Genomic DNA, 23399 nt, shown 5'->3' with positions numbered 1-23399 from the left:
TTAATATAGTTTGAACCTATATGAAATGTTGTTTGAACCTATATTCAATGTAGTTTGAACCTATATGCAATGTAGTTTGAACCTATATGCAATGTTGTTTGAACCTATATGTAATGTTGTTTGAATCTATATGCAATGTAGTTTGAACCTATATGCAATGTTGTTTGAACCTATATGCAATGTAGTTTGAACCTATATGCAATGTTGTTTGAACCTATATGCAATGTAGTTTGAACCTATATGCAATGTAGTTTGAACCTATATGCAATGTAGTTTGAACCTATATGCAATGTAGTTTGAACCTATATGCAATGTAGTTTGAACCTATATGCAATGTAGTTTGATCCTACTTACAATTCTTTATAGTTCAAGTGAAATTGAACTTATGACCATTAGGTTTAAACAGGACTGCGCCATGTTGACCGAGTGCAGCCACCATTGTTACAGAACAAAACGTAAATGTGTCTTATATTCGTCCCCCCCCCTTAAAATGCGTGCTAATTGTTTTGTGCTTTCATGTTCTGAAAAGAGTTGAACCTTAGATCTTTAAAAGTTAGTCCTGCAGTACTACCAAATAACAAGCGAAATAGGGAAGCAACTGAACATTTATAGCCATATCTATCAACACAAAAAGATTTATTTCTCTTCATTTATGTCAATTTAAATTAAATAATTACAAATAATTAATTGATTAATTGGTTAATTTTTATAAATTAATTCAAGTTTTGGTAAGTACATTAAATGATTGTGTAAAGTTTCAACATATCCAAGAATAGGTGTGGGAGAAATAACGTGTACAATTATCTAAGGGGACAAAACCTCACATATTTTGCCTAATCTGTTAATACTGAAGGATTAATTTCCCTTGTTAATATCAAACAAAATAATTAATTACTAGTAATTAATTGACTAATTTGTTAATTTTAAAAAATGTTATTCATGTTTTGTTCGGTACAAAAAATAATTCTGTAGTGTTTCAACATGATCTGAGAATGCATGTGGGAGAAATAACGTGTTCCAAATTTGGCACAGACAAACTGACAGACAGACAGAGTGAGTTGATATAAGCTTTGTAAAAACCAGATTTAGTAAAAAATAGTCTCAGTAAAAGAGTCTCTTATACTTCTCATCTCAACAGCTGCTACAAGCGACAATTGTTTACATCTAAGTGTTAAAGAATAATACAATAATAGTCATAAAACAATGAAAATATCCTAAGTTTGGTGAACTATAAAGGTGATATTGTGTTATAGGGATTGTCTCGGTAGTGCACTTCCTGGTTGATGGGTTGGAGCCACTCCAAGTGATACTAGTCGTTAGAGAAGGCCTCAAAACTGACCAGCAATGTCACAACCTGTGTGCAGTTTAGACCAACAGCTCGTTGCCACATCACAGGTCTGAAGCTTAATCCTCACTGATCTCTGGTCTACTGACTCTAATCACTTGTGTGGACAAGATGGGTGGGGGGGGGGGGGAGGGAAATTTTGGGAGAAGTTGTCCGTGCTGCCTTTCAAGGGCAATGAAAAAAAAAAGTTGCTTGAATCCGAATTCGAACTCTAAGTCTCGAGCCTTCATGATGACGTGATAGCCACTAATATTCAAGTACCTGTACACTATTGTACTAGCTATTCAAGTACCTGCACACTATTGTACTAGCTATTCATGTACATGTACACTATTGTACTAGCTATTCAAGTACCTGTACACTAGTGTACTAGCTATTCAAGTACCTGCACACTCTTGTACTAGCTATTCAAGTACCTGCACACTATTGTACTAGCTATTCTAGTACCTGTACACTATTGTACTAGCTATTCAAGTACCTGCACACTATTGTACTAGCTATTCTAGTACCTGCACACTATTGTACTAGCTATTCAAGTACCTGCACACTATTGTACTAGCTATTCTAGTACCTGTACACTATTGTACTAGCTATTCAAGTACCTGTACACTTTTGTTAGTTGAACATTTTTAGCAAACGACTTAATTCTGTACACAAGCCTATACTTTTCAATTTAAAACAAAATTAATTAATTACGACTTATTGGTTAAATAATTTGTTTTTTTTTTAAATTGATTAATGTGTTGTCATCGACATTGAATAATTATGCAATGTTTCAATTTGATCCTAGCATGGGAAGCGGCAGAAATGATGTGTACATTCCAGCCATACAGACAGACGGAGTTCATATAAGCTTTGTAAAAGAGCAGAAAATGTTTCCCCTATTGTCTAATAGATTCAGAACAATCGACTTGTGCTAACACAGCCCTAGTACCTACTCATACAATTTGTCGCGAATTATCCACCGTTGAGCAGTTGATTTCCTAAGCCATCTATTATCATGCTTTAACAAGTGCTATGGGCACTTCGGCGCCTTTTCTTTGTCCAATGACGCTCCTGCAACTGCCCTACTTGCCAATGCTGTGGGTCATCTCTCCGCGTTTACATCCAGCCGTAGCTTACACAATCCTTCTCTGTTCAGAGCCAGGAAGAGAAAAATAAAAAGCCATTAAATCAAGCCATGCTTAGCATTATTAGAATTTGCCTCGTAGATCAAAATTTAATTATGAACAAGAACGCAAGCTAACAATAACAAAGTTACCAACTCAAAATTCAAAGAAACTTTCTTTTGTGCCTATCTTTTTAACGCGTTTCCATTTTTTAAATACCAAAATATGGCGGCTCGTACATTCATTGTTTCACATCTGCTCAAGTTATCGCGAGATATCGCGGAGCTTAGAAAACATCTATGCTTAGAAAGAACACGTGGCTGAAATGATTTGTTCGACTATCGAATCACCTTTTTTTTTTCTCTCCTTGTCTTTCGCCATTGTTGTTTCCAATAACGCGCAAACCTCTTCGTGCCTGCTGCTCGAGACTCGTTCTGCTACGTGGCAAGATTAATGCGGAGATAATCCAAGCAGCGTTGTTTACTGCTGGTTTAAACAAGAGCTCCAACGGAAGCACGAGGTTCACACCTATACAATTAGAAGCTAGCGCCGACAAGAGCGCCCCCACTATCGCCTCGCTTCTGGAGAAGATCTACAAAACAAGATCGCAAACAGACCATCTGATCTTTACGATCTGATCTGATTTTTTTTTCAGCTCCGCGTAAGCTTGAGGCACGGACCACTTCATCCATTGTCTCTGTTGGGACCACTGTTGAAGATATCGGCTTCACACCTCCACTGTGTCTTTTGGCGTAGTCTGTATTACACGTACTTTTTTGTTGTTGTGTTAGGCCAGTGGGTCTCAAACTCTTTCGTCCTGAAGGCCCCAAAAGTTTCCAACATGGATGTTGCGGCGCCACCACCTCAAAAAATTGTTTTGAGTCCAATGAAGCCAAGCCTTAGAGGCTTCATCATGCACTGTGGAGGGTCCGGAAGTCACGTGCCGGATTTGGTCTACAGGCCGTACTTTGATCATCAAGTTTATTCATTTATGACGATTGAAAAAATGTGGGAGGGGCTGGGAATGGAGTAGCTAAATAAAAACTCCCCCCTCCCCCCAGACAATTAGAGGTTCATAGAGCGCATGATTCTAGACCAACGGTTAACAAAGGTGTTGTGTCACCTGTACAACGTTCTAATACCTTTGATACTAATCTCAGCCCGCAGAGCTGGATGATCAGAGGGAAGACATTCCAGACAACAACTCAAGGAACATAGGACTCTAAATCATAATTCTGAGTGAGAAAATAGATCAGAAGTCATGTAATCAACCATTTGGGTGGTGCAGATAAAATGAAGCAAACACTGGATAGAACATAAAATTCAGAACAGTGTCGGGCTTAGATAATTGGAGGCACTAGGTGAAGTGAATTTGGTGGTGCAAAATGGAATAGAAAAATAAAGAATAAACCACGGAAAAATAAAATTAAAATAAATAAAATAACGCAATTATTTAACATCTAGTGTAATCGGACAACAATAAGGGGTACAAGTTTCGCTATTACTTCTAAAAAAAAAAGTTGTATTGAGTTTTGATCGATGCCCCCACCAATTGGAGGCCCCAGGCGGATGCCTACTTTGCCTAAGCCTACGGCTGGCCCTGGTCAGAACATGGGTAAGAACACTATTGAATACTGGATAGAACACTGAAATTAGAACACTTGATAGAAAAGTGAATTCAGAACACTGGAGAGAACAGTGAAATCAGAACACTGGATAGAACAGTGAAATCAGAACACTGGATAGAAATGTGAAATCAGAACACTGGATAGAAATGTAAAATCAGAACACTGGACAGAACAGTGAAATCAGAACACTGGACAGAACAGTGAAATCAGAACACTGGATAGAAATGTGAAATCAGAACACTGGACAGAACAGTGAAATCAGAACAATGGACAGAACAGTGAAATCAGAACACTGGACAGAACAGTGAAATCAGAACACTGGTTAGAACAGTGAAATCAGAACACTGGATAGAACTCTGGACAGAACAGTGAAATCAGAACACTGGATAGAAATGTGAAATCAGAACACTGGACAGAACAGTGAAATCAGAATACTGGACAGAACAGTATAATCAGAACACTGGATAGAAATGTGAAATCAGAACACTGGATAGAAATGTGAAATCAGAACACTGGACAGAACAGTGAAATCAGAATACTGGACAGAACAGTGAAATCAGAACACTGGATAGAAATGTGAAATCAGAACACTGGATAGAAATGTGAAATCAGAACACTGGACAGACCAGTGAAACTATAACACTGGACAGACCAGTGAAACTATAACACTGGACAGAACAGTGAAATCAGAACACTGGACAGAACAGTGAAATCAGAACACTGGACAGAACAGTGAAACTATAACACTGGACAGAACAGTGAAATCAGAACACTGGAAAGAACAGTGAAATCAGAACACTGGACAGAACAGTAAAATCAGAACACTGGATAGAACAGTGAAATTAGAATACTGGACAGAACAGTGAAATCAGAACACTGGATAGAACAGTGAAATCAGAACACTGGACAGAACAGTGAAATCAGAACACTGGACAGAACAGTGAAATCAGAACACTGGACAGAACAGTGAAATCAGAACACTGGATAGAACAGTTAAATCAGAACACTGGATAGAAATGTGAAATCAGAACACTGGATAGAAATGTGAAATCAGAACACTGGATAGAAATGTGAAATCAGAACACTGGATAGAAATGTGAAATCAGAACACTGGATAGAACATTGAAATCAGAACACTGGATAGAACAGTGAAATCAGAACACTGGACAGAATAGTGAAATAAGAACACTGAATAGAACAGTGAAATCAGAACACTGGACAGAACAGTGAAATCAGAACACTGGACAGAACAGTGAAATCAGAACACTGGATAGAACAGTGAAATCAGAACACTGGATAGAACAGTGAAATCAGAACACTGGATAGAAATGTGAAATCAGAACACTGGACAGAACAATGAAATCAGAACACTGGACAGAACAGTGAAATCAGAACACTGGATAGAACAGTGAAATCAGAACATTGGATAGAACAGTGAAATCAGAACACTGGATAGAAATGTGAAATCAGAACACTGGATAGAAATGTGAAATCAGAACACTGGATAGAAATGTGAAATCAAAACACTGGATAGAAATGTGAAATCAGAACACTGGACAGAACAGTGAAATCAGAACACTGGATAGAAATGTGAAATCAGAACACTGGATAGAAATGTGAAATCAGAACACTGGACAGAACATTGAAATCAGAACACTGGATAGAACAGTGAAACCAGAACACTGGATAGAAATGTGAAATCAGAACACTGGATAGAAATGTGAAATCAGAACACTGGATAGAAATGTGAAATCAGAACACTGGATAGAACATTGAAATCAGAACACTGGATAGAACAGTGAAATCAGAACACTGGACAGAATAGTGAAATCAGAACACTGGATAGAAATGTGAAATCAGAACACTGGACAGAACAGTGAAATCAGAACACTGGATAGAAATGTGAAATCAGAACACTGGATAGAAATGTGAAATCAGAACACTGGATAGAAATGTGAAATCAGAACACTGGATAGAACATTGAAATCAGAACACTGGATAGAACAGTGAAATCAGAACACTGGACAGAATAGTGAAATCAGAACACTGGATAGAAATGTGAAATCAGAACACTGGACAGAACAGTGAAATCAGAACACTGGATAGAAATGTGAAATCAGAACACTGGATAGAAATGTGAAATCAGAACACTGGATAGAAATGTGAAATCAGAACACTGGATAGAAATGTGAAATCAGAACACTGGATAGAACATTGAAATCAGAACACTGGATAGAACAGTGAAATCAGAACACTGGACAGAATAGTGAAATCAGAACACTGGACAGAACAGTAAAATCAGAACACTGGATAGAAATGTGAAATCAGAACACTGGACAGAACAGTGAAATCAGAACACTGGACAGAACAGCGAAATCAGAACACTGGACAGAACAGTGAAATCAGAACACTGGATAGAACAGTGAAATCAGAACACCGAAATCAGAACACTGGACAGAACAGTGAAATCAGAACACTGGATAGAACAGTGAAATCAGAACACTGGATAGAACAGTGAAATCAGAACACTGGATAGAACAGTGAAATCAGAACACTGGATAGAACAGTGAAATCAGAACACTGGACAGAACAGTGAAATCAGAACACTGGATAGAACAGTGAAATTAGAACACTGGATAGAAATGTGAAATCAGAACACTGGATAGAAATGTGAAATCAGAACACTGGACAGAACAGTGAAATCAGAACACTGGACAGAACAGTGAAATCAGAACACTGGACAGAACAGTGAAATCAGAACACTGGATAGAACAGTGAAATCAGAACACTGGATAGAACAGTGAAATCAGAACACTGGACAGAACAGTGAAATCAGAACACTGGACAGAACAGTGAAATCAGAACACTGGACAGAACAGTGAAATCAGAACACTGGATAGAACAGTGAAATCAGAACACTGGATAGAACAGTGAAATCAGAACACTGGATAGAACAGTGAAATCAGAACATTGGATAGAACAGTGAAATCAGAACACTGGATAGAAATGTGAAATCAGAACACTGGATAGAAATGTGAAATCAGAACACTGGATAGAAATGTGAAATCAGAACACTGGATAGAAATGTGAAATCAGAACACTGGACAGAACAGTGAAATCAGAACACTGGATAGAAATGTGAAATCAGAACACTGGATAGAAATGTGAAATCAGAACACTGGACAGAACATTGAAATCAGAACACTGGATAGAACAGTGAAACCAGAACACTGGATAGAAATGTGAAATCAGAACACTGGATAGAAATGTGAAATCAGAACACTGGATAGAAATGTGAAATCAGAACACTGGATAGAACATTGAAATCAGAACACTGGATAGAACAGTGAAATCAGAACACTGGACAGAACAGTGAAATCAGAACACTGGATAGAAATGTGAAATCAGAACACTGGACAGAACAGTGAAATCAGAACACTGGATAGAAATGTGAAATCAGAACACTGGATAGAAATGTGAAATCAGAACACTGGACAGAACATTGAAATCAGAACACTGGATAGAACAGTGAAACCAGAACACTGGATAGAAATGTGAAATCAGAACACTGGATAGAAATGTGAAATCAGAACACTGGATAGAAATGTGAAATCAGAACACTGGATAGAACATTGAAATCAGAACACTGGATAGAACAGTGAAATCAGAACACTGGACAGAATAGTGAAATCAGAACACTGGACAGAACAGTGAAATCAGAACACTGGATAGAAATGTGAAATCAGAACACTGGACAGAACAGTGAAATCAGAACACTGGACAGAACAGCGAAATCAGAACACTGGACAGAACAGTGAAATCAGAACACTGGATAGAACAGTGAAATCAGAACACCGAAATCAGAACACTGGACAGAACAGTGAAATCAGAACACTGGATAGAACAGTGAAATCAGAACACTGGATAGAACAGTGAAATCAGAACACTGGATAGAACAGTGAAATCAGAACACTGGATAGAACAGTGAAATCAGAACACTGGACAGAACAGTGAAATCAGAACACTGGATAGAACAGTGAAATTAGAACACTGGATAGAAATGTGAAATCAGAACACTGGACAGAACAGTGAAATCAGAACACTGGACAGAACAGTGAAATCAGAACACTGGACAGAACAGTGAAATCAGAACACTGGATAGAACAGTGAAATCAGAACACTGGATAGAACAGTGAAATCAGAACACTGGACAGAACAGTGAAATCAGAACACTGGACAGAACAGTGAAATCAGAACACTGGACAGAACAGTGAAATCAGAACACTGGATAGAACAGTGAAATCAGAACACTGGATAGAACAGTGAAATCAGAACACTGGATAGAAATGTGAAATCAGAACACTGGATAGAAATGTGAAATCAGAACACTGGACAGAACAGTGAAATCAGAACACTGGACAGAACAGTGAAATCAGAACACTGGATAGAAATGTGAAATCAGAACACTGGACAGAACAGTGAAATCAGAACACTGGACAGAACAGTGAAATCAGAACACTGGACAGAACAGTGAAATCAGAACACTGGTTAGAACAGTGAAATCAGAACACTGGATAGAACTCTGGACAGAACAGTGAAATCAGAACACTGGATAGAAATGTGAAATCAGAACACTGGATAGAAATGTGAAATCAGAACACTGGACAGAACAGTGAAATCAGAATACTGGACAGAACAGTATAATCAGAACACTGGATAGAAATGTGAAATCAGAACACTGGATAGAAATGTGAAATCAGAACACTGGACAGAACAGTGAAATCAGAATACTGGATAGAAATGTGAAATCAGAACACTGGATAGAAATGTGAAATCAGAACACTGGACAGACCAGTGAAACTATAACACTGGACAGAACAGTGAAATCAGAACACTGGACAGAACAGTGAAATCAGAACACTGGACAGAACAGTGAAACTATAACACTGGACAGAACAGTGAAATCAGAACACTGGAAAGAACAGTGAAATCAGAACACTGGACAGAACAGTAAAATCAGAACACTGAATAGAACAGTGAAATCAGAATACTGGACAGAACAGTGAAATCAGAACACTGGATAGAACAGTGAAATCAGAACACTGGACAGAACAGTGAAATCAGAACACTGGACAGAACAGTGAAATCAGAACACTGGACAGAACAGTGAAATCAGAACACTGGATAGAACAGTGAAATCAGAACACTGGATAGAAATGTGAAATCAGAACACTGGATAGAAATGTGAAATCAGAAGACTGGATAGAAATGTGAATTCAGAACACTGGATAGAAATGTGAAATCAGAACACTGGATAGAACATTGAAATCAGAACACTGGATAGAACAGTAAAATCAGAACATTGGACAGAATAGTGAAATCAGAACACTGGATAGAACAGTGAAATCAGAACACTGGACAGAACAGTGAAATCAGAACACTGGACAGAACAGTGAAATCAGAACACTGGATAGAACAGTGAAATCAGAACACTGGATAGAACAGTGAAATCAGAACACTGGATAGAAATGTGAAATCAGAACACTGGACAGAACAGTGAAATCAGAACACTGGACAGAACAGTGAAATCAGAACTCTGGATAGAACAGTGAAATCAGAACATTGGATAGAACAGTAAATCAGAACACTGGATAGAAATGTGAAATCAGAACACTGGATAGAAATGTGAAATCAGAACACTGGATAGAAATGTGAAATCAGAACACTGGATAGAAATGTGAAATCAGAACACTGGACAGAACAGTGAAATCAGAACACTGGATAGAAATGTGAAATCAGAACACTGGATAGAAATGTGAAATCAGAACACTGGACAGAACATTGAAATCAGAACACTGGATAGAACAGTGAAATCAGAACACTGGATAGAAATGTAAAATCAGAACACTGGACAGAACAGTGAAATCAAAACACTGGACAGAACAGTGAAATCAGAACACTGGACAGAACAGTGAAATCAGAACACTGGACAGAACAATGAAATCAGAACACTGGATAGAAATGTGAAATCAGAACACTGGACAGAACAGTGAAATCAGAACACTGGACAGAACAGCGAAATCAGAACACTGGACAGAACAGTGAAATCAGAACACTGGATAGAACAGTGAAATCAGAACACTGGACAGAACAGTGAAATCAGAACACTGGACAGAACAGTGAAATCAGAACACTGGACAGAACAGTGAAATCAGAACACTGGATAGAACTCTGGATAGAACATTGAAATGAGAACACTGGATAGAACTCTGGATAGAACATTGAAATCAGATTACTTGATGGAACAGCATTTAATAGAACAGATAAATCAGATCAAGGACAAAAGATTTAATTGTAATTCAAAATGTTTTGTTTAAAACAATATTTAAAAATGTGTTAATACTGTTATTGTCAATTATGAAGCATCTGGTTTTGATCTTGAAACTGAATGACTCTCTCTTGGACCTTTTTCTCCTTTCATTAAAAACAAAACTTTGCGAGTCTCACAACAAATTATTAAATAAAATTAACTGTGTTATATATATATCAACTATAATAATAATAATAATAATAATAATCTTTAGTATCCATAAGGACATTAGTCTTATAATTTGTGCATTACACCAAACAAAACATGATAACTATAGAAAACCAAAACGTACATTCACACCAAATTCACACATAATTAGCATATGAGATGTTTATATTGCAGATATGAGATGTTTATATTGCAGATATGAGATGTTTATATTGCAGATATGAGCGTGATAAAACGTCTTTCTAAATAATCGTAATCTTTGCTGCCCTTGTCTGCTGATATAATCAGTAGTTGCAGTGAGATATAGCTACTGTATGAAGCTGAAGGTGATCTTATCATTTCTCATTCTTTTCATCTTTATATGGTTGCAAAGAGTCTTTTTTAATGAGCTTCGTTCAATCTTATATAATCAGTAATATAGAATCTAAATCTAGTCTTTTAACAAGCGTATGTTTCAAAACATTCTTAGGGCTGACTTGCTGTTCTTCAGCACACGAATACATGTAGACACTAAACCAAACCTTTAAGTCTAAAGAAGACAGCGCGCAAAAAGCTCATGTACGTATCGAATGCAAAGATACTTTTGTAGTCACACAGATGTATTGTTGTTGGTCTAGATCTATTACAAATTTAATGACATTTTTTACATAGCTTTATTCAATAATTTAATTCATCTGTATGACTTTGCTCTGTACATTTCGCTGTATTGTCAGATAACGAATTTATTATTTTTTAATAATTAAAAAAAAAGATTTAATCAGTAATAAGTAATTTAATGGATAAACTATTTTGTTTATAGTGCGTTGTCATCCATATCTCCATTCCACTTACTCAGTGTTTCTGCTTTGTCTTTTAAAATGCTCGTAATCTTGGTAGCATCCGTTTACGGATCTATTACTGGAGATTTTTATCCTAAAAAGTGTTTCCTAGTAATCTGCTCTTTGTTTACAGTTTTTGGTATTGGTATTTCAATTTGAGTCTTTATTGCCAAAAAGTGTCCAGACATTACTAGACGATTAGAAAAAAATTTAGAATGTATCAATACTTCCTTGTTCTGTACCCCGGATACACCAAAACGTTAACCATTCAGTGGTTAGCTTCCATTTTATGAAAACCTTCAATACAAGATAAGTGTAATTCTATAACAGTTCTAGTAGATATAAAAATAACATTTGGCTTTAAATTATCTCTCGTCATATGTCATACTAGTCGACCGGCGGCGTAGCATACGCCGCATCGTTATGGCCATGATCCAAAGGACCGCTAAATAGCAGAGATATGGAGAGACGTTGACCCGGATTGTAAACTCGAGGAGAGTCATGCGGACATTCTAGGAAGTGAATAGTGATAGTAGGGGGAAGTATTTCAGACATAGCCACAATTTCAGCCTCTCCACCATAAACGCCGGAAGTAGTCATGTAGGCAGCGTATTGTCGAGCAGAGTGTATGGCCGTGCTTCCATAAGAACAACGGACAAGGAGTCGCCATATTTATCCCAATGTTCGCAAACACGCTTACAGCCATCTTGCGAAGTTCGAGAGCAACAGTTTCGTTAATGACATTTTTCCAGAAATATGCGACTGACAGAAATAAACAGTTACCTGATGCAGGAATTTCGACTACATTGAAAGACCTGTTGACTCCACGAAATATATGTGAAGCGGTGGCCATGGTTAGGAAACGAAAGGCAATACGAAGAGGCAAAATCAAAACAAAGCTACAGAAAAAACATGCAACTATTTTAATAACGTTTTTAAAAAATACACACATAAATGTAGTCAAATATAGAATATGCAATGTATAAAGAAAAAGATTACTTGTTTTCCCCCCCCCCCCTTTTTTTTTATTACTGAGCCTCGCTCTCTGTCGCCGCGAAAGTTACGTGGGATAACTCTAGTCCGACTTGCAGAAATAAGAGAGTAATCTCTCCATGACTTTTTCGTGGTGTCCCGCATGGTTGGAATTATTTTTATGTCATATGTAACTCTGAACAACACATTTAAAAACCAATGCTTCAACACGGTATTTAAAAAAAAAGCCTGATCTGAATTCAAATCAAATCAGCAATTGAATCGCTGGATTTTTCATTTGCCAGATCTAGCTGTATTCTTTTGTCAACAAATAAGTCATGGCCAAATATGTCCCTCGGGTCCTGGTGCATAGAACACAGTAACCCAGTGGGATATTCCAAACGCGTAGCATGCCAGTCGACCTTGTTAATTGTCTGCTAAAGGGCCCTCTTGTACACCAGTATATTTATGACTTAGTGCATGATAGGTGTCATGCGTCAGGCCCGGCGATGAAAAGCCACGATAAAGGTGAAACCCGATAAGATGTCGTGGATTGTTGGGGGAGGAGCGGGGCACTAAAAGCGACACTCGTTAAAGCATGGCTTTAGAAAAAAATATATATATTATGAGCCCGGCTTTCCAAAGACCATTAAACCAACACCTGGCGAAGCTTTGAAAGAAACAAAATAAAAAAAATATATATTTCGGAGTATATGTGATGAAAGGTTTCAGTGGGTGTGTGTGTGTTTGTCTGTGTGGGATGGGAGAAGCTCGGCAGAGGCTAAGCGGGACCCTTATGTGTGGAAATGTAGAAGGTACCGTAAAGTTAATGGTTTAATAACACTCAATGGCTCGTTGATCGAGAAACCTCCACTAAATCGTGTGGGTTCCAAGCTGGTGGAGTAGATAGAATGCTTACGGTATATGCAACCAATTACACACTCATAAATATTGAGACGCAACTAAGCGTTAAATTTAAAAGGAAAAAAAAACGAGCGGGGGTAGAGAAAAAACAACAACAACATATGCCAACTAAATATTAAATGCTTCTATTCACCTCTGACCCCTAAGTCACGTGCGTGAATCCTTAACCCTTATAAGACTAACGCCGTTTTTATGAGTTTTAAAGAGCCAGGCTTCAAACGTGAAAAAAAAAAAAAGGTCACAAAGTTGTCAATGAAGAGTTTATGGACATTTTTGTGTGTAACACTCGACACTTGGGAGGCACGTTAAATCTCTTCAATTTGTTACTTTACTTAGAGTGAAACTTTTGGAAAAATCTGACTCCTTCAAACTGTTTCCTAAGTCATATTAAAGTTGAAACAGTTTCTTACACTACTTAGTTTACAAGTGTTTAGCAGAGACGCCTGGGATGGAGAAATGTTTATCACGTGATATATCGGTTAAAGTCGGGGAAGCATTCATTTTGAAATGTGATATGACTGAGAGTTTAGGTGAGTTTAAACGCTCGCATAACTTTGAAACTTTCACATGACTTTGAAAATGTTGACACATGACTTTTGTATATAACTTCCAAACTTTCACCCCATGACTTTTTAAACTTTTACATATGACTTTGAGCCTTTCAAGTATCTTTGAAATGTTGACACATGACTTTGAAATAATGACACATGACTTTGAAATAATGACACATGACTTTGAAATAATGACACATGACTTTGAAATAATGACACATGACTTTGAAATAATGACACATGACTTTGAAATAATGACACATGACTTTGAAATAATGACACATGACTTTGAAATAATGACACATGACTTTTAAAACTTTCACCCATGACTTTGAATTAAAACTTGTACTTATGACTTTGAAAGTTTCACTTTGCACGACAAAGAGCATGATTACGAGATTTTAATATTTTGGACTCCATGCTAGAGAATCGATGACACTTGACACTTTGGGGGACATTCTTTCCTTGTTAGTTCTGTTCTGTAGTTTTTCCACGTCAGTGGGTCACGTGACATACATTTTAATGTACATTGAAATCGCGTGCTATTTGTACTACTGCATGTAGTCACGAGATAAGTTTTTATTAGTTTGACTTTAATCTGGACAAACAGTGGACAAGCTGTGACTCTAACAGAAGAGAGTTTTTTGTTTTCTTTCTACCAGGACTGTTTTGGTTCTGAACTCACACCATACAACAACGAGAGTATCTGCGAGTAGAATTGATGGTACTCAACAGTATTTCCTTGTACAATTAGGTAATAGTAGGTTTAGGTGTTATTGGAACTGGGGGGAAGCGAGGGGTGGACTAATGACTTCGATAAGAGTCCATTTAAAAGTTTGTTGACTTCATTTTAAAAAAGGTAAAGTACCCCTTTCAGGCCTTGAGACCTATTTGAGCCGATAATGTTAAAATTATTATTTTGCAATGGCCGACGGTTAACGAGGGTGTAATGTAGCCAGCACAACGACCAACTGCGTTTACTTTCCCCCAACAAATATCATGTACTCATTAGAGTCTCAGGGGCAGAGGCGTATCAAGGTACCCGTGGGCCCGGGTTCAAGAACATCTTGTTGGTCCCCCTTCCAGCCAGTAAGACAAATTTAGTGTGACAAAAAATGAGTAATCTAAATGTAAAGACATTCCATTGTAAAGATCGTACCTTTTTTCTAAAATAAGTAATTATGTCATAACGTTTGATTCAGTTGGGACTGCATATAAGTAATAGTATCTTAAAAGTCAATGTTTGTACAACTTCTTAACAGAGTTAAACGACTTCAAAGTGTTTTGAATGAACAAACAAATGTTCTTCCTAAGTTCTAATGTGGACTCCAACTGGCCATGAGGCATGGACCCAAGCGTAATGAGCTCCTTCGCGCCTTGGTTGCTACGTCACAGCTGTGGGCCCCTATTGGTCGTGGGCCCGGGTTCATTGAACCCCTTCGGGTCATGGATGCTACGCCACTGACAAGTAGGCTACTGCGCAGACTGTGACGTTGGGCTCCAGGATCCGTGCAGGAGAGACCTAGAGACAGACTGACAGACATCGTAGCCAAGTATTAATGTCTCAAGAATTACTATATTCCAGTACTGGAAGCACATAGGTTAAAGAGAACACTTTATAATAATATATTTTTTTCTTACATGTTATAGTCCCTACTGTGGTATGAAACGTGTTGCTAACTTGATGTAGTCATAAACATCCACTTACTTCTTTGTAAATATGTTCAATGTTGGTGGTTAACGCCTAGTTCTAGATCAATATATCGATTTCAAATACACATTTATGTCCGCAGTAGGAGATAATAATTAATATAATTATCGACTATTGTGTTCTGTACGTTATAGGCATCACTGATATAATCTTTATACATTATATTAATCGAAGTAGTGAGAACCACTCTAGCCATCAAGAGCTGGTATCAAGTTCATGTCAGAAAACACAAACTCTCTTTTGTAATCTTGTAGGTTAGACTTTCAAACAGATAACAACAAAAAAAAAACAACAACTTCGAAAGGATGGTTTTGAGGTCATACGATGTGAATGAGTGGGCATTGCATCGTATTGGTTTCAAAATCAACCACCGATAGAAAAGAAAAACAAACAAACAAAAAAACTTCGAATGGGTGGTTTTGAGGTCATACGATGTGAATCCACCTCTAATAGACAAGATCCACCTCTGACTAGACAAAATCCACCTCTCACTAGACAAGATCTACCTCTGACTAAACAAGATCCACCTCTGACTAGACAAGATCCACCTCAGACTAGACAAGATCCACCTCTGACTAGACAAGATCCATCTCTGGCTAGACAAGATCCACCTCTGGCTAGACAAGATCCACCTCTGACTAGACAAAATCCACCTCTCACTAGACAAGATCTACCTCTGACTAAACAAGATCCACCTCTGACTAGACAAGATCCACCTCAGACTAGACAAGATCCACCTCTGACTAGACAAGATCCATCTCTGGCTAGACAAGATCCACCTCTGGCTAGACAAGATCCACCTCTGACTAGACAAGATTCACCTCTGACTAGACAAGATCCACCTCTGGCTAGACAAGATCCACCTCTGACTAGACAAGAACAAAAGTCTCTGTACAAGACGTAATGTAAGACCTCCGTTGAAAACTCTTAAGGTGAAATGAACTCATGGAGATTACCATTAGAATTAACCCTGGTACTGGTACTTTGAGGTAAAGTACTTAGGCCTAAGTACACAAGCCAAATTTTAAAATGCCATGGGACAAAGAAATCTAAATTAAATTTATAGAGTTCCGGAATTTGAAAGTGACTTAGTCGAATGTGTTTACAAAATTCTTCACTGTCTCCGACCGCAAGGAATTCGCGGACGTTCGCTCGAAAAAATTTCATTTTTATAAAAGCCGCTTTCAATTTTCATTAGCTTGATCTCCCTTGAGTAATTACATCTGTAGTTGTCTTCCTTGAGTGAATCGAGATACCGGATACGGCCTTGTTAGCCCCGGGTCCCAAACGAGTGACAAAATCAACATATACCCAGCCGTTTGGTACTCCTTGACCAATCGCTCACCGCTGACCATTAATTCGCGGAAATTGGCGCCAAATTAGCCACCTTCGTTCTCGTCTATGTTACCCTCACACACACACGCACAGAGATCTGATCAGACTAAAAGAAGGGACGGAAATAAAAATAGTAAAAAAAAAGGGGGCGGGGGAGGTTAAAAACGCGAGGGGGACTGCGAGTGTGCACCGCGTGATGGCGCTGGACACTCGGGATGCACTGGGCGCCAAAACAATTTTATCCCCTCTTTTGTTGACGCATGCGCGCACGACGTACGTCCGGCCAGCAGGCATGTCAGCCCGGAAATAATCGAGTTATCTCCCCCCTCGCCAAAGCGAGTACCTCCCGATGCCGGAGTCTGGAATCTGCCATAGTTTTTTGGGTGGGGAGGGGGGACTATACTTGCTTCTACTCACTTGCAGAAATCTTGCCAAACTAATCTTGTGTCCCTATCTACTACAAACTGATAGGCTTTTAAAATTCCACGTATTCAAATAAGTCCAGCTCAATCCGCTCGCCCTCTCCCGTAGTGAAGATGTTAAACTAGCCCCCCGGGCTTCATAGACTGCCGCCTGTTTTTTTTTCTTCCTCCTTGACATGCCCCACGCAGCTAATGTCTATTGTTGCGTGAGTTTAAGTCGAAAGTATGGACGCTCCAGTACTGCCTCATCACGTGACAGAATGTAGGTCAAGTTACTAGAACATATCACGTGATTTAGGTAATCCCACAAGAACAAAACAATCACGATTCCAATAGAATAAATACCATGTATGTACACTATATGTATGTGAAATCTGTGACAGGAAGGAGTAGCAACGGAAGTCTGCACCCAGTGATTTGCTGGCCACACGATAGTCTAGCTAGACTCTAGTGAATGGTATGGTACCGACAAAGAAGAGTTTTACATCACCTGCCCCATATAGATGTCTACTATTGAAATGTGCAATGACCATAATAAATAGACTGATATGTAGATCTTCATGTTTACATTCTGAAAGTTTTTAAAAAGCTGTCCGGTACACTTTTTGTAAATGTTATTTCTCCCACTTCCCATTCTCTGATCGAGTTATTTCTCCCACTCCCCATTCTCTGATCGAGTTATTTCTCTCACTCCCCATTCTCTGATCGAGTTATTTCTCTCACTCCCCATTCTCTGATCGAGTTATTTCTCCCACTCCCCATTCTCTGATCGAGTTATGCCAAATATAAACCATATATATATATATATATATATATATATATATATATATATATATATATATATATATATATATATATATATATATATATATATATATATTTATATATTTAACAGGACATCTACTTTGCATGTATTCGTTGTTCCTAGAAAAATATGAATCAATAAAAAAAAACAATGGATTAATTAATTAGGTTGCAATTAATTAATCTAGTTTGATATTGATGGCTATAAATACACAGTTATTCCCCTTAGATAAGCTTTGTTGTTTTTTGTTGTTTTCAAGTGTTGTCCATCGTACATAACGTAGTGGGATGGGGTGGGTACAAGCACACTTCTTTGTTAAGGTCTCGCTGTGTCTGAGTGCAGGCTGCTGGGATGCATCAGTTTCCTCAGAGCCCCCCTCCCCAACTCGTTTTCCCCCTAATCACAATGCTCAAGTAAGACCTGAGATGGTAGGGAACCCAAACACCTTTATGAGAATCCATTATCACTTAATGAGACGATGACCCGTGACCACACCACCCACACTGTGAGGGCCACATGACTGGGGGACCACTTGGTGATCACATCCCACCTCCCTCCTTTCCTTATCTCTTCCTGATCCATAGATCTCTGTTTGACCTATGACTTCTACTTCGAGTGCTGGTATTTAATACTTGGATTTAACTGCCTTTTGTTATTTCAAAGGCGTAGTCCAGAGTGGGCAGCGAACGCCAAATATAAATTTAACAAGACATCATTATTTTTTAAAGTTACATTCATTGAGTTCAAAAATCAAGGAAAAGTGCAATATGTTGCCATTAGCGGATCCAGAACTATAGAGTGGGGGGGGGGCGATTTTTTTTTATAAACCCTAACCCTAACGCCCAGTAAACTCTAAACCGAAGCATCAACAGCATACAGCGATCGCCCCTACCGCCCCTCCTGGATCCGCCAGTGTATGTCACTTAGCAACACAGACCAGTTGTGACCTTTTTAATTTGTCGCATCCGACTCAGACAAATGGTTCACATTCACAGACAGCTGGTTGAACAACTATTTGTTCAGAAGAATAATGCTTCACACTGAAAAAGGAATATTCACAGAAATGGTTCACTGACGCTTGGTTGACTTGAAAAAAAAATTGTTTCCACGACAACTAGATCATTAACCAATGGTTCATAAGCATTTAGTTTGCTTTTCAATGGAATAATTAAACTGATATTTAGAGAGCTCTTATTCATGTCAATAGTTTTTAAAAAAAAGCTTTTTATTGTTTGTTTTTTTTATTGTAATTTTTCAACTCAGCGTTCTAAATGTACTCAGATGATGTACCATGCAAGCTTAATATCCATTGGCTGTCTCAGTGCAGTTACATTTTTTTAAACCAGCAACATTTGTATGCAAAATCACGCAACCATATGCTACTATGAGGCTTGGGATCCTTCGCCTGAATGAGGATCCCTCTTGAAAGTAAAAAAGTACGAGGTAAAATATCCTTGGTACCGGTTGAGTCAGTTCGAGCTACAATAAGATTTCGCTAGACTTATACATTTTATTGTATTCACATTGGCATTTTGAATTTGTTATCATATCTTATAGAATACTTTTGGTCACAAAATAAATAAAAGAACTTGGTTACGTTCTACACGTGTCCATAGGTCAATCTAGTCATGCATGTGAATTAATGACTTACATTCTGCCAAGTCATTGGTTTTCTTGGCAGACTCAGGCAACCCATTCCATGTTCTAATAGCACTAGGCAAGAAGTAGCATTTGTACAAATTTGTCCTAGCATATGGAACGAGGAATGTGCCTTTTGTCTTTCTAAGTATTTTATTAGGTTTTTTTTTTTGTATTTGAAGATTATGGTTCAGTGTTTTATGTATAATTGCTACTTTACTTTTAAGTCTTCTGTCCTGAAGGCTTTCTAAACAATTTACTAAAGGTGTTACTCTAGTCAAATGTGAATATTCGTTTGTTATGAATCTCACTGCTCTATTTTGTGTCTGTTCCAGTTTCTTAATGTTTTCTTGACTAGCTATAGCACTTTTTTTCATTCGTTAAATATTAACAATTCTTTAAAAAAAATAATGTTAGTTTTGGAAGAAATTTGTTATTGTTAAAAAAATAATGTTAGTTTTGGAAGAAATTTATTATTGTTAAAAAAATAATGTTAGTTTTGGAAGAAATTTGTTACATCTTGTTAAAAAAAAATAAGCTGGCATAATGACATTTGCTATCGCCAACCGGAACTCATCAATGACAACGCTTCCAACATGGTAACATCGCATTATTAGTTTCCTTGACTTAAAGTATTATGGTAACCTAAAGAGAGATAGTCCTTCAGATCAAAGTTCTTGATGTATAAGTATGTAAAGTTTGAAATTCCTTTAATTCTGGGGAAAATGATTACACTTACATTAGAGATTTGAACTGGGTCTAATACAAAGATAAAAACATCACTACTTTCTCGAGACGCAGCTTCCAAGTCGAAGTAATCTGGAGATATTCTAACGATAAAGAGCAATTATGTTGTTGTTTTTTTCTAAATAAATATTTTCTATAGCGTCAAAGCTGTTTTGAGGGATGAAAAAAAAAAGAATTAACTCTCCAAAAATGTTATCATTATTTCTGCGGTCACATGTCAAGTGCGCATGCGCCTCCTGTTTCACGTCACTGGCCAAGTTCGACAACTCTCCCATATCGCTAGCAGATAATTACTCCCCCTGCTTTCTTAGAGCGTCATACAATAAATTAATACGTATAATATACACTCCCCCCCCTCCCCTCCCGCACATCTTCAGCCACCATATCGCCTCCCACACCGCCTTCCCACACCGCCTTCCCACCCAACTTCTTTCGGCCTCCCAAATCTTAATCCTGAGATTTACGGGCGCCTCACTCTCGCCTTGGCACTGCATGTGGCACTGATGACCTTTCGGGTGCAGGCTCCATGTAACGATTAGGACACTTCGCTCATGTGAGGGACCAGCAGCCGCGCAGACACTTCACAAACACTTCACATCTCCCTGACACACAAACATTGGACACACTAGCTTCTACGTTTGGCTTCATTTGTTTATTACCATTCACCGTCACTCTATCTATTTGGTGACCCATCTTCTTGGCCCAACTACTTCGCCAGACTTCTTGGCCCACCTTCATTGCCAATTTCTTTGGCACAACTACTTCACCAGACTTCTTGGCCCACCTTCATGGCCCATTTCTTTGGCCCAACTACTTCGCCAGACTTCTTGGCCCACCTTCATGGCCCATTTCTTTGGCCCAACTACTTCGCCAGACTGCTTGGCCCACCTTCATGGCCCATTTCTTTGGCCCAACTACTTCGCCAGACTTCTTGGCCCACCTTCATGGCCCATTTCTTTGGCCCAACTACTTCACCAGACTTCTTTGCCCACCTTCATGGCCCATTTCTTTGGCCCAACTACTTCGCCAGACTTCTTGGCCCACCTTCATAGGCCATTTCTTTGGCCCAACTACTTCGCCAGACTTCTTGGCCCACCTTCATGGCCCATTTCTTTGGCCCAACTACTTCGCCAGACTGCTTGGCCCACCTTCATGGCCCATTTCTTTGGCCCAACTACTTCGCCAGACTGCTTGGCCAACCTTCATGGCCCATTTCTTTTTTTTTAGCCCAATTACTTTACCAGACTCCTTGGACCACCTTAATGGCTAATGTCCTTGGCCCAACCCTTGGCCTATCTACTTTGTCAGACTCCTTGGGCCACCTTTATGGCCCATGCATGGCATTTTAAAAAGCAACATTTTAAAGAACTTGCCCACATCCCCCTAAACAAAAGGTAGCTTTTGTAGCTTATACCTTTGAGCCTTACCATCACGGGTAGGCCTCATCCTGTTGGGCCTTACCATTATCGAGGACATGGTCATTATTACTACTCATTTCTTTTTATTTTGTGTTTTTTTTTTAAATATTTTTTTTTTTTGGTATATGTATATTGCGGTTATGCAGCTACAGAAATATGATATTTAAAGATATAGAAATAGTAACTCTCTGTAACTGTCTGTAAATCTTAGCAAGATTGTTTTTCAAAACAGAATCATATTGCTTTAGGTAAAAAAAATATTTAAAAAAAACAACAAAATAACAACCCATACCATATATAATGAATTTATGTTTTTAAAAAAAATCATTATATAACTTTTGACCTTTCTTCATGACACAAACGTCATTCACTTCCCTGGGACACATTTCTGGGTACGCCCTACATTTCTGGGTACGCCCTACATTTCTGGGTACGCCCTACATTTCTGGGCGCCCTACATTTCTGGGTACGCCCTACATTTCTGAGTACGCCCTACATTTCTGGGTACGCCCTACATTTCCTTGCTACTAATGGAGACTTACAAGAGTGTGAGAAGCTTTACCAGAAAGGTTGTTCTGAATACATCGCAGCCGAGAGTTCAAACTATCTTGGCGATGAATTATGATAAAACTTTTAGTTTTTTTAAACAAGAAAATAAAATGTACTTGTGATACACATCAAAGCTGATGGATAGGCTAGAAGTACTCAATGTTTGATTCTAAGAAAACAACAAGTATTAGAAAATAGAATACTTAAAAAAAAAACAAAGCTCATCTAAGGGAAAGAACTGCTTATTACTGCCAATTATGTGAAAATTACAGGGTTTAGCTCCCTTTCTACTATATACAACAAAATTAATTAAATCTGCTATATAAAACAAAATTTAATTAATTAGTACTAAATTATTAACTAATTGGTATACTTTTTTGAATTGATACATGCAATGTTATCGATTATGAATGATTATGCAAAACTTCGACTTGATTCGAGAATGGAAGTGGGAGAAGAAAGGTGTCCAAACGTAATATGGGGACTAAATCCATATATATATATTATACACACATCTCTTATTCCCCTTATTGTGAAATCAAACAAAATAATTAATTAATGAATGAGCTTTTTTTTTTTTCATTGATTCATGCCTTGTCAGATTCAATTAATAATTGTGCAAAGTTTTAACTTGATCCGAGAATGGGAAACGGGAGAAAAATATGTTGAAGCTTTTTACCATACAGACAGACAGACAAATAGACAGACAGAGTGAGTTGATATAAGCTTTGTAAAATCACATTCTTCCTATTCAATCTTTAAAGCAACACTAAAGGTTTGCTTTCATAAAACCAAAAGAAGTTGTTGTTTCATTGATGAGCCTGATACAGGCGATGGGACTTTTGACTTTTTGAGATCTATACGTTTCAGACAGACAAGCAGCACAAAA

This window comes from Biomphalaria glabrata, chromosome 7 (assembly GCF_947242115.1).
Source record: "Biomphalaria glabrata chromosome 7, xgBioGlab47.1, whole genome shotgun sequence".
NCBI lineage: Eukaryota > Metazoa > Mollusca > Gastropoda > Planorbidae > Biomphalaria > Biomphalaria glabrata.
The sequence above is the reverse complement of the archived record's forward strand: the minus strand, read 5'-3'. Positions refer to the sequence as shown.